This window comes from Equus asinus, chromosome 27, assembly GCF_041296235.1.
Source record: "Equus asinus isolate D_3611 breed Donkey chromosome 27, EquAss-T2T_v2, whole genome shotgun sequence".
Classification (NCBI taxonomy): Eukaryota; Metazoa; Chordata; class Mammalia; order Perissodactyla; family Equidae; genus Equus; species Equus asinus.
Window position 1 is genome coordinate 34,443,441 of NC_091816.1, and position 14,405 is coordinate 34,457,845.

At 34.9% G+C, this 14,405-nt stretch overlaps 1 long non-coding RNA gene across 1 annotated transcript in view; it reads left to right on the top strand.

Annotated features, from left to right (window-relative positions):
• Nucleotides 1-14,405, top strand: part of LOC123281450 (uncharacterized) — a 264,300-nt gene that overhangs the window by 192,124 nt on the left and 57,771 nt on the right. Inside the window, exon 4 of the long non-coding RNA XR_011498909.1 lies at nt 11,703-11,808. This is a non-coding gene — a long non-coding RNA (uncharacterized lncRNA). The remainder of the gene's footprint in view (nt 1-11,702; nt 11,809-14,405) is intronic.

Sequence of the window (14,405 nt, forward strand, 5' to 3'; positions counted from 1 at the left end):
AACAAAAGATGTAATCTACTTTAAAAATATCCCAGTACAATTTTTTAAGAGTAAATTATACTTACCATTTGAGTAATGAGGCGTGTAAATTAAACATGATCCCTCCAGTTTAGGCTATACTGACATTTTCTGTGCACAACAGCTACACATCCTTGTAAGGATGCATTCTTATTCCCTCCTGGACTCTTAGTATCCTCTCAATAAGCTAGGTAGGGTCAGAGAGCAGAGAGAGTCAGTCATATACAGACACAAACCATGATGAATAAACCAAGCAATAAGCAGTCATTTCCTAGGCATATTATTAAAAACTGATAGTCTGATGAAAATAAGAAAGAACGCCTCCCAGTAGCTGTGTTTAGAGTGTTTAATATGCAAACATACGAGGCAAGACTTTGAGAATAAATTATCAGCTTACTATCAGCCACGTTGTGCTTGGTCATAATTTTTTTTCTTCTTTCCATTAGATTGTTTCCTCATTTACACTGCTGTTACCTTTCAATCTGAAATCTGTCATTTGCACATGGTCAAACGAGCAGATCCAAAGTTGGAGGTGCATAAATACCTTTGATGAGTAGTCACAACCACTTAAACTAAACAGAATCAGCCAGTACGTATTACAAGAGGAAAAATCATTGCTATTTATTTCAACCTTTTAGATTCAAGGTGAATGTTTCAATGTTCCAAAACTAGAGTGGAATGAACTCTAATTTTGTCATTTTGTTTTTTATTGGAATGTATATTTTCAGTAGTCTTCTTTTCAAGTGCATTCATGCAAACAAATATTTTCTGAATTTTGACAAACAACGTTCCCAAATTACTAAAAACATTATGTGTATATTTATTATATATATCTATATACACACACACATATGCACATATAGGTTGTAACGAAATAGTCTTATTTTTCTGGAGTATAGTTTTATAATTGTAAAAGGTTTAATATCTAGTAGTTTAAAAGGGCAAGGAAAATTCTCTCTTAGAAGCTCATCTTTTTAAAAATTAAGAATCTAAGGTTAAATGAATTGTCCAAATTTTAGTCTCCAAGTAGTATAGCCAAGATTTTAATGAATGCCTAATTTCACTGGTTAAAATCCAATATTGTTACAAAATGCTTTATTTCTTGGTAACATGCTGCTAATATTCCAGGGTTTATGTCAAAGCAGTCCTAAAACTAAAACTTTACTCCACTCCTTTTAAACATAAGATTTTATTTTTCTTGTTGAATTCAGTGATTTGATATTTAAATTCAAGTAGGTCCTGCTTACACTGAAGTTATTTTTGAACATTTTGATTTATAACATCAAAGATTGATAGTATTAGTTTCTTAGTGAGTAATATTTTATTTCATTTAGTTTTACCTCTACTATTTACATCATGAGAGTTTATGCTTAGGGCTATGTGAGCAATTAGGAGGGTTTAGTGCTGTTTTGGTTTCACTCACTAATAGAACAAATGAAAGGAAAAGAAAATAATACAATAGAGAAAAGAGAAGCTGGGCTAAGTGCCTGAAGAGGAGGGCGGGGGAAGTCTTCTGAGAATGGATGCATCCATCTGGAAGGCAATGGCATCCTGGGCAGAATTAATAGAGCTTTGGGATTTGTAAGAAGCATTATTTCCCTGAAGGGGATGGGGAGAAGGAGCAGGCAAGGGAGTCCCCCATCAATCAGGTGATAGCCTCATCATAGGACAATAAAGATGCTCTGAGGAATGAGGATGATAAATCACAGCCTAAGGAGCCTTAAGGATGCTGTGCACCGGTTGCCGTTTAACATGTAGAAAACATTAAGACATTTAGCACAAAGTAAGCTCTGACAGGGCTTTCCTGGTTAACATAGCTGATTATAGCTAACATCATTATTTTTTTTAAAAAAAGTAGAGAATGAAAGACAGCTACTCGTTCAATGATGCACTGGAGAGAAAAGACAATTGTTTTGCCTTTGTCAATTTAGAGGTGTTTGCGCTTCCAAAGACTGTCGTCAAAATGTTATATGTGGAGGTATGATCCTGTATAACACCTCAGAATCCTTCTTAGAAAGTGCTATGCACATGTAAGATGGAATGATGATGAGGATCGCTGGTCACAAGGGAGAGAAAATTATGTTTTTCAATGGAGTTAGACTTTTATTTCAGAGTAAATGGAAGAAAAGTATTTCTTCAATAATTTTTATTGAAGATGGATATTAAATAAAGTTTTGTGATTTCCCTAGTCAGGCTGGCCATACTGTAAATGCACAGCCTCCAATATAAGCAAATTTAAATTAAATATTACATGATTTATAATTTGTATTAACTGAAAATATATTGACTGCTCCTAAAATGGCAATATATGAAAGAGGGGATCCCATTTCCCTCATCAAGATACACTATTAGATTGAGTGCTTTAAAACCAGAGCCATTTGGCTGACTGTAGCATTCAAATCTGAAACTAGAATCGCTCAAGCTTAATAGGAAAGTAATTGGGATAGAAGTTAGAATTGGATTGAAGCTGAAAACACTCTAAAAATACAATCCGTTTTTGTCTACAGTTGAAAATCCACCAACCAAGAATACTCTTTAAATTACCCTTGCAATCATCAACTATATGGACTAGGGAGAGATAAGAAAAGTAAGCATCATTTTGAATTTTCTGAGCCACGTGATAAAATTATTTTAGAATAAGTAAGATAGGATTGTGATGGCAGGAAATGGAACAGTACACAGGATGACAGAATATAAACAAGCAAAAATAAATGTTCCGTATTCATTCTGTCCTTTGCTTTCATTCAAATCCATGCCTGATTTTTACTCCATTCCTACTTGTTCACTAATTTTATCAAAGCTTACCATGCTGCAGTTGCTGTGCTAGGCTTTAGGGGAAAAAAAAGGATACAGAATAAAAGTGCCTTTGAAAACAAATATATCTGGGTTCAAAGAATGACTTCTCCTTTAATGTACTCTTTAACTTTGGGTAAGTTAACGAACTTCATTCATCCACAGTTGTATAAACAGAATATCTGACAAAAATAGAAATGGTAATTCATACCTCTCAAGGATAAGTGAAATACTGTGTTTTAATCATTTAGGTTGAACATCGTCCGGCCCATAATCATTCCACAAATGGTAGAAATATTTTATTATTGTTCAACTATTCATTATAAATTTTGTACTTAATATGTATCTTGAGAGGTTTTATAAAGAAGAGAAATTTCTAAATAAAAATGTAAGTCTAGCGTCATTAGGCTTGTGGCTGACCCTTGGCTGGCTATCCAAAAGCCATTCTCAAAGTTGTCTATTTTGTCACCTCTCACAATAAAGCTAGGAAAAAAACTAAATACTTCTTTGACAACTTCCCTGGAAGCTTGATGAATTATTGGTCAAAATCTGATGAAAGATTTTGGGGAAGTGTTTTTCTCCCTGACAAAAGAAAATTCCTCTTTTTCTCTTCATTCTTTTCTGCAAGTGTGAGATGCTAATCTAAAGATGTAAGGACCACAGCTCCAGCACTCATCTTGCAACTAGGGCAGCAGTCAAGATAATCACCAAAATGCTAACCAGGATTTGCATAAACGCTGAAACTCCTTAACTCTATATTTTTATGCATGAGAATAAAATGTCATCATTGCTTAAGAAAATATCAGTTAGATATTCTGTTTTTTACAACTGTAGTTATTTCTAATTGATGGAAGGTCATATTAAGGAATGGTTAATGTTATAAGGATCATAAGGAAGTCTAGAGGGATAATATCTAATCTGTTGGTCTGTGAGGGAGGCAATGACTTGCGATTGCTCCTGGAGAAGATGACATGCAAATTAAATTTTAAAAAATAGACAATAGTTCTCCTTAGTTTTCAAAAGTTTTCTATGGTGTATCTTAGTGTAGATAAGTTTATCTTATTTAGAATTTGTTCAACTTCTTTCATCTGTAATTCCTGTCATTTGCCACATTTGAGAAGGCTTCAGTCATAATTTCTTTGAATAGTTTTTCAGTCTCACACTTTTTCTCCTTTCCTTCCTAGAGTCGTGACACCTGTGTTAATCTTCATTATATCTCTATGGTCCCCCGAGCTCTCTTAACTTTTGTCCAGTTTATTTTCTCTGCATTGATCATATTGGGTAATTTCTATGTTTCTTTCTCTAAGTTCTCTGATTCATTTTGCTATCCCCTCCATTCTGCTATGAACCCAACCACTGAATGTTTTTAATTTCAGTTATTACACTTTCAGTTTGAAAATTTCCACTTGATTCCAGTTGATATCTTCTTTTTCTTTCTGGAATTTTCTGTTTCTTTGCACGAATGTTATATTTTCTTATTTAATTCAAGAAAGAAATCTTGAAAGGAGTGAGATAAAAATGACAATTCAGATGAAAATATTTTTCTCATCAGAAATCTGGGAGGCTGTAGGGAAGTGACAATGTATTTTTCAAGTACTGAAATAAAAGAACTATCAACCCAGAATCCTATATCCAATGAAAATTTCCTTCAAGAATTGGGGGAAATCCAGAGATTCTTAGGTAAAGGAAAACTAAGAGATTTGACACCAGAAGACCTATCCTAAGTGAATAGCTAATGAAACTTCTCTAAACGGAAGGGAAACAATGAAAGAAGAAATTTCAGAACATCACGAAACAAAAGAAAAACACAGAGAACACACTAAGGAAAACTATGGGTAAGCACAGTATGTTCCTTCTCCTTTTGATGTTTCTAAACTGTATTTTTTAGTTGAAGGAAAAGTTTTAACACTAACTATATAGAGGAGAAATGCTAAGTTATATTATAAATGGAGAAGCATAGAAGGATCTATTTGGACGTGAGATTTTTATACTTCACTCAAACTGGTAAAATAACAGCAGTAGATAGTAAAAAGTTGTATATTTACAATGTAATACCCAGAGTGATGACTAAAAAACTATGCAAAGGGATACACATAAAAACAGTACAGATGAATCAAATTGAATTCTAAAATATATTCAAATAACCTACAGGAGAGCAGAAAAAAAAAAACAGAGAAAGAAAATAGAAAACAACAAATAAACTGTCAGACATAAGCCCTAATATATCATTAATTACATTAAATGTAAGTAGGTCTAAATGTGTCGATTAACACACATAGATGATAGGGTCGATTAGAAAACATGATCCAACTGTCTGGAAGAAACTACTTCAAATGTTATAATATTGGTGAGTTAAAAGTAAAAGGATTGAAAGTAAAAGAATTGAAAACAAATTAATAAAAAAGCAGGAATGGCTAAATTAATACCAAATAGAATTGACTTCAGAACAAAGAAAATTACCAAATTTGGAGAGAAACATTATATAATGATTAAAAAATAAATCTGCCAAGAATATATAGCAATCCTAAATATGAATGTATCAAACAACAAAGCTCCAACATATGTAAAGCAAAAATTGAAAGAAGAAATGGATAAATCCATTGTTATACCTGAAGAATTGAACATCCACCATAGACATTGGATGGAACCAGACAGAAAGTGATCAAGGATATAGAAGAACTCAACATCATCAACCAAAGGATCTAATAGACTTTTATAGAACTTGCCACACAAGAACAGCATATCCTTTTAAAATGCTCATGGATACATACCAAGATACATGGTATTGTAGGTCATAGAACATGGCTCAATACATCATTTGAATAGTTCTATTACATCTATTAAGGAATTTGAATTCCTTCTTGAAAAAAAAAAAACTCAAGAAAGAAATTCTTAGGCCAGATGTTTTCACTAAAAAATTCTACCAGAATGTTAAAGAATAATTGACTCCAATTCCAATTCACAATCTCTTCCAGAAATTAGGAGTGAATAATTCACAAATTACTTTATGAAGTTAGTCTTATCCTAATACCAAAGCCAGATAAATAAGACACCAAAAAACCCAAAATAAAAACATAAAAACAACTGCAGACCAAAATCTATTATGAAATCTATTATAAATCTATTTGTAAAAATCATTAATGTAATACTAGTAAACAGAAATAACCCTTATATAACTGAATTATATAGCCTGATAAAATAGAGTTTATCCTATGGATTCAAAACTGGTTTAATGTTCAAAAATCAATCAAGTGTTAATCTACTATATTTACAGGCTGAAGAAGAAAAAAATCACATGACCATATAATCAATGTGGAAATAGCCTTTAATAAAATTCAACACTCATTCATGATAACAATTCTCAGAAAAGTAGGAATAGAGGGGAACTTTCTCATCTTGATAAAAAACATCCACAAAACATACAGCAAACATCATACTTGATTTTGTATTTTGAAAGACTGAATACTTTTTTCCTATGATGAAATAAGGCAAGAACGTTTGCTGTCACCACTCATATTCCACACAGTGCTGGGAGTTTTAGCCAGTGCAGTAAGACAAGAATGGGAAATAAAAAGCAGACAGATTGGAAAGGAAGAAATAAAACTGTAGTTATTTGCAGCCGGCAATTGCATATTTTCTTAGCCAGTTTGGGCTGCTATAATAAAAATACCATAGAATGAATGGCTTAAACAATACTTATTTCTCACAGTGACCAGACCCCTTTTCAGAGTGTATGTGTTATTTGGGTTCTACATTCAGAACTGAATTATGTGATGATATGAATTGAAAGAGGAATTGTGTGGTTCAGGAGCTGGAAGCTGTACTGAAGGCTTTCCAACATAGCAGAGGCAGCTCTGTGACAGTGGCAGAGCGGAAGCTCACCTGGCAACACATCTGTGATAAGATTTTTGGAGTTGTTTCTAGAAACTTAGCCCAGCATCTGTCTCTTTGGCATTCCCGAAACTTCTGCATGCCATTTAATATTTTATAATTCATCTCTTTCTGTTTAAACCAGGTGGAGTGAAATTGGTTCTCCATGAGTAAACTCTGACCAATACAAGGTGTGTGCACTCTGTTCCTTGCATCTTTGCTCATTTTGTTGGGACAAATGGAAAGTGGTGATCCAGAGTTTGAACTTGGGGAAGAAAATGTGACGTATAACCTTTTAGCATATTACCAACTTGTGGTAGGTGACACCTAGCTTGTATTCTTCCTCATGGGAAAATTTCTTATTGCATGGAGAGGATTAGGATTTGATTATGGCAATACCTGTATATATTTTTTTAAATATATCTTCTTCTAAATTTTCAATCCGTCCAGAGACCTGGAAATGCTGATCTATTAAATGTTCTAATAAAGCTGTTTTAAGAGACTGGTGGATCTAAACGTTATGGACTCGATTGAGTAGCTGGCATTATTGTTGATGCTGTTTTATTTCAATGAATTTATCATGTAAGATAATGGAATAAAGCCTATAACCACTTTATTACTTCCTACACATTTTGATGAGTAGAACTTCAAAGACATAATAGAATTAAGACAGACCATATCCTCACTTTAAATCTTACGCCAAAGGCTTAATGATGATGTTGCAATTTCAGGAAACAGAGTTTATGTTTGGGCCATTCCCTAGTAGCGGGTAAACCGAGACAGTTTTGATACAGTGAAAAATAAAGAGGAAGATATAAGTTGTAATAGGTAGAGGAATCAAAGAAAAGTCACTGGTCGTTTGACAGAAGCCGACCACTTGTCATTCAAGGGGTTTAACCTGGAACCTGAAAGGGCAAATCACAAACTGGGGTGCTTAAAACAACAGAAATGTATTTCCTCGCTGTTCTGTAGACCAGAAGTCTGAAATCAAGGTGTTGCAGGGCCGCCCTCCCTTGAAAGGCTCTATGGGAGGAACGTTCCTTGCCTCTTCCATCTTTTCGTGGCTCCAGGTGTTCTTTGCCTTGTTGCAGCACACATCCAATCGATACCTCCGTATTCGCGTGGCCTTCTCCCCTGCGTGTCTCTGTGTGTCACTGAATTCCAGAAGTTGGTGTGTTCCATTTATGTTTTCATTTGTCTCAGGTCATTTTCTAATTTCCTTTGTGATTTCTTCTTGGAACCATTGATTGTTTAAGAGTGTATTAATTTCCTTATGTTTGTGAATTTCCCACATTCCTTTCTGCCATTAATGTCTAGTTTTCTTCTATTATTACCAGATACTTTGTATGATTTCAACCTTTTTAGATTTATTAAAACTTGTTTTTTGATCTACTATAAGGTCTATCCTGGAGAATGTTCTCTATGAATTTGAGAAAAATGTATGTTTTGCTATTTTGGGGGAGAGAGTTCTACACGTGTGTGTTAGATCTAGTTGGCGTCTTGTGTCAGTCGATTCCTCTATATTCTTACTTACCGTCCGGTCTAGTTGTTGTATTCATGATTGAAAGTGAGGAACTGAAGTCTCCAACCGTTATTTTAAAATTGTCCATTTCTCCTATTAATTCTGTCAGTTTTTGCTTTGTTCAGTGTGAGTGTCTGCTGTTAGGTATATAAATGTTTATAATCGTTATGTCTGTTGAATCTTTTATTACTATAATTTCCTTCCTGCTCTCTTGTAACCATAGTTGATTTAAAGTCTCTTACGAGCTTTTTATGCTTAAATGAGCAGTGCCTGCTGCTTTTCTTATCTGAGTTCTACCTTGGTTGAAACAAGACAGGCTTCTTGAGTCATTCCTTCAGGTATCCCTCAGACAGATTAGAGAGCCCTACACAACAATTTTCAAGTAAGTCTGCTCTGCTCCTTTGGGTTCAAGGCAGGGAACAGGGAGATGCGTTGCCACTGTCCCAGGAAGGAGTTGGGTCAAGGGCAAGTAAAAACGCCACAAATCTTTCCTACTATTTTGAAGGGGTTTTTTTGCCTTGATTGGGCTTTTGTTTGTTTGCTGTAAACCTTTGACTGTTCCCAGAGCTCTGACAAAGGTGATCTGCTTGTTTTCTTTCAGTGTTTCTGTAGAAGAATGAGAGCTTAGAGCTGCCCTAGTCTGCCATTTTCCTGACATCACCCAAGAATCTCTTTTTTGAGGCAAATCTTATAAAAGAATCTGTGTAAAGGCCAAAAAAGTAGATTCTTAAAATTCACAGTCTCTCCCACAGAAAACTATGTTGTCTTACCATATTTGGGGAAATTATTCTTTAACCCACTATCCCAGAAGGAGATTGAAAATGACAAAAAAGCACTCAGAAAAAAATTTTCAAGAGTGAGATGTGAAAAAAAGTCAGACGTTAAAATTTTCCAGGAAAATTCTGATGCAGAGATAATAATAGCACATAATGTTTATGGTGTTTTAGACCACGAACACTCCGTTTCAGTGTTTTCATGTCATCTAGATAAAATGCTTTAAGAGAGATGTTGAAATAAGTAATATAATCTTCTGAAACGTTTGACTTATTCTTTTCCTTCACATATGATGATGGTGTTAGATCCATTTTTTTCCTCCATTTGGCATCACTTTAATTTAACATAAATGGAAAATTTTGTAAAGACTAAGTGCCTTCGGTCTGATGCTTCCTTGTGTGTCGTGAGTCGCAGCACTTCTTTAGCATCTTGTCAGGTTTTAGTAAGCGTAGCTGGGTGACAGGTAGGTGACAAAGTACAAGTCCTATTGGAAAAGGAAGAATACCACTGTTTAACTTGAATGACAATTTTCAATGTTGGCATGAGGAGGTGACACAGCCTCTCATATCTACTGTCATCAGATCATGGATTGGTATAATATTTTAGTAAAAGTACAACAACATATAGAAAAGCTTGATGTGCTTCACAGTAATCTCACTTCTATACATTGATTTTCAGGAAGTAATCCACGATGAAGAAGTATCTAATACATTCACAGTAATCTCACTTCTATACATTGATTTTCAGGAAGTAATCCACGATGAAGAAGTATCTAATATATTCACAGTAATCTCACTTCTATACATTGATTTTCAGGAAGTAATCCACGATGAAGAAGTATCTAATACATTCACAGTAATCTCACTTCTATACATTGATTTTCAGGAAGTAATCCACGATGAAGAAGTATCTAATACATTCACAGTAATCTCACTTCTATACATTGATTTTCAGGAAGTAATCCACGATGAAGAAGTATCTAATATATTCACAGTAATCTCACTTCTATACATTGATTTTCAGGAAGTAATCCACGATGAAGAAGTATCTAATATATTCACAGTAATCTCACTTCTATACATTGATTTTCAGGAAGTAATCCACGATGAAGAAGTATCTAATACATTCACAGTAATCTCACTTCTATACATTGATTTTCAGGAAGTAATCCACGATGAAGAAGTATCTAATATATTCACAGGAATCTCACTTCTATACATTGATTTTCAGGAAGTAATCCACGATGAAGAAGTATCTAATACATTCACAGTAATCTCACTTCTATACATTGATTTTCAGGAAGTAATCCACGATGAAGAAGTATCTAATATATTCACAGTAATCTCACTTCTATACATTGATTTTCAGGAAGTAATCCACGATGAAGAAGTATCTAATACATTCACAGTAATCTCACTTCTATACATTGATTTTCAGGAAGTAATCCACGATGAAGAAGTATCTAATATATTCACAGTAATCTCACTTCTATACATTGATTTTCAGGAAGTAATCCACGATGAAGAAGTATCTAATATATTCACAGTAATCTCACTTCTATACATTGATTTTCAGGAAGTAATCCACGATGAAGAAGTATCTAATACATTCACAGTAATCTCACTTCTATACATTGATTTTCAGGAAGTAATCCACGATGAAGAAGTATCTAATACATTCACAGGAATCTCACTTCTATACATTGATTTTCAGGAAGTAATCCACGATGAAGTACCTAATATCTAGCATATGTAATATTGTGCTTGCGCATGATCAATCTGAATTTGTGAATGTGCGTGCGCATGTGCGGGTGCGTGTATGTGTATGTTAGAAACTGTGAACGACTCAATAATAGAGTGTGGTTAAATAAATTGTAGTACACCCATGCAACCAAATGCTATTCAACAATTAAAATGATAATACAGATGTATGGCTCAAGTAAAAATACACTGATAGAAAATTATGTCAAAGACTAGCCTTCACAGGAACACAAATCACATGATTATGTTTCTGTAAATATAAATCTGTAAAGGTTGTGTTTAGGAGTATGAACGAAAAGTAAACCATGGATATCATTGGGAAAAGCCTTTTTCTTCCTCTCTGCTGTTACATATTGCCTAGAGTTTTGTGGGGTTTTAATTATAAAACATTCAATATTGGAAAATATTTTTTGAAAAACATAAAATTTGTATTGTTAGAGTTGGTCATATAAAAATAAGAAAAACTAAACTTCAGAGATGGAGGGGTTGGTAGAGAATAAAACAAAATTTACTTTTGAGGAATAACCAAGAAACCTGCAAGATATAAAGTTGATAATAAAGGATGATAATTAGTTCATTGTGTTCAAAATAGTAGGAGTACAGAGCAAGATGAGGCTGGGTTTATAGAGGAGAAAGCTCGCATTCAAGAATTCTAAAGTCCATTCTCAGTAATAGAGGATATAAGTCTTGGTCAATCCAGCACTGAGCCAAAGGAAAATTGAGATAAAAGTGAAGAGGATGTGAATGGAAGCTCAAAATATCTGTAAACATTTATATGATGTTTATAATGCGTAAGGTACTGTCCCAAATAATTTACACATATTGACTCATTTAACTTTTACAATAACCTAAACAAAGAGATTCTATTACTTTCACACAAATAAAGCACAGAGAGGTTTATAAGTGTCAGAGCTGGAATTCTAATCCACGTGAGCTGACCTCAGTGTCTTATGTTTAACCTCCAGTCCGTGAAGCAGACATAACTTCAGTCTGAGCCATCATCAGGATAGAAGATGGAAGAATGATAGCAGAACAAGTTGTTGAAAAAAATCTGAGAGCCAAATGCTGAAGGTGAGAAAATCCCTAGAGGTTAGTAAAATATAATAATGATGGAGAATAATCACATAAACTCTTAATATATGCACACTCTTTGCAAGAAAAAGAAATCAAAGCCGTTTATGGATTTTATAACCCTGAGGATTAATTTCTTCTCATGTTGGCAAATGGGCTTATGGAAAAAGTTAAAATAGCCACTCTCCTTTTTTTTCTCTTGTATGTCAAACAAAAACTCACTCCAGGTTGCCTCAATGTCATTGTTCTCTAATTTAGAATGCCATATCTCCAAGCCTCTCGACAAGGCCTATTGCTAGAATCTCTAAATAAAAACAACAACCAAGGCATGGAAGAAATCAAATATTGTATTTTTTTACATGTAAAACCATAAAGTGAAGAAAATTTGAGTATGTAAAATTCAAGTTTATAACCTTCAGTGGGGAATAGCTCTTAAAGTTAAAATTTGAGCTCTAGAATTGCACAGCTCCCTATTAAAGTGTGAGGAGAATTCTATCATGGCCTCCATGATTCCTGAAAAACAGCTTGCAAGCCCTTCATATTCCCTCCCGTTGGGTATGGAAACAACCTCTGAAAAGGAACTCTCTGGATATCAGTTCCCTTGATTTGCTTACTTCATATGGCAAATGGTGATGGGGTGGTCACTCCCAAGACTAAGTTACATTATATGGACCTCAGACTGGATGGGGATTGGAAATCAACTTGATGTGCTCACACGTGCCTGGGATAAAGCAAATCCCTGGTGTGAATGGTGTATAGGGGTCATAGGAAGCATCTGTGTGTAGCTTCAAAGAGCCGAGCGTGTTCTCCAGTAGATGGCTGTGAGTAGACAGGGACCTCCATCCTACTATCAGATGGGATTGCATTGTGTCAACACCTGAATGACCTTCCTTGGAAGATCACCCTGATTCCCAAGTGAGATGCATGGCCTGCCAACTTGACTCCTCCTAGTCATGCCCAGACTCCTGGCTTAGGAAACTCTGACATCATAAACTCAGGTTCTTTCAAGTTGCAACATTTGTGTTAATTTGTTCTGCAGCAACAGTAAACTAATATAATCAGTATGTGGAGAAAACAGACCACGTTGGAAAATGAAACAACACAACCCAGTTGCTTTTATTTTTTAAAATATTGTGACAATTTCTGACAGATTATTGAAGTTACTTAGGTGGATTGTAGCCAAAGTTGGAGATAACATCTCAAAACTTGGAGCCATTATTCATTATATTACCTGTCCAGTACACTAAATCATCCTCAGCATATCATTAAATGCTCATTAAATGTCCATATGCACCTGCTGCTATGCAGGGCACCGGTAACAAAAATCAGAACAAAACTAGAACATTGCAGTCTATGAAAAAACAACATTGAGTTTTGATATGAGAAGGGTTGACTTTCAGGGGGCTTCTCCGCTGCACCTGCTTGTAGGGTTAAAGAGAATGTTTATGAATAAAGAAAGTATCTAAGAGCAATGGAAAGAATCTGAGCAGTCACAGGACCCAATTTCCCACTTCACTTGCAAGGGAAGTGTTTTTGCAGATATTTCAGGGTCCCACCCATGCAGTCAGAATGCCCACAAATGGAGTTGAGGAAGTTGCATTTTTAAACCCTCTCTAGACAGTTCTAATGCACAGCCACTGGCTTAAAGTGTGAATGAAACCAACTGGGACAACAAAAGCCACATTTTCATGCCCTTTAGTGATTGAACATTTAAGGAACTTAATTTTTTTCCAATTATTTCAACAAATATTTATTAAGATGGTGATCCCTGGTGATCCAGAGAAGAAGAAAAACACTGCCCCAGTTCTAAAGGTTCTTACAATCTGGGGAAATAACTGCAGTACTCTGTGTTAAGTGTTATACCGTCTTATGAACAATGCTGAAGACAGTGCAATTAGAATCACCTGTAAGAGGAGAAGTGGCTGATCGGAAAGGCATACTCAACAGAGGAAATGATATTCCAGTAAGACCTCAAAGTTTGAGTCAAATCGATCAATATGAACAAGTTCATCATTCATTCAATACATATTCTTTTAAAAAAACTGTTAGGCAGCATGGTACTATGATTGAGAGTTTGTGCTCAGACATGTGGGTTGATTCCTAGCTCTGTGATTGTTCATGTTCAGTTTTCTCCTTTTTGCATTGAGAAAGAAAATAGTGATTATCTCACAGAGGATAATATTTGCGAGGATTATATGTGGGTAAACACTTAGCATGTTTCTTTCCACATATTAGGAGTTAATTCATGAATGGTTGTCACAGAAATTATTAATTATTGCTGCTATTGTCCCCCATGAGACTATTCATAATATTGTCTTTAAAGAAAGCTAGAGACAGGCCTTGGTCTTCAGAGATTCCAATTTGGTCTAGGAGGAGGAGGCTGAGATGCATAAACAAGTGACTTCAGTGGTGCACAACGACTGCAGCAGAGGGATAGCAAGGCACTGTGAAAGAGAAGAGAGTGTTTAATTTTGCCTGGAGAAGTGAAGCTTTTCAAAGAAGGAAGTCTTTTAAGTAAGTTTTGAGGATCAATTGGGAGTTTCCCAGGACAGATGGAAAGCTATGGAAACCAGGTATTCTAGGTGGAGGTGAAAGGA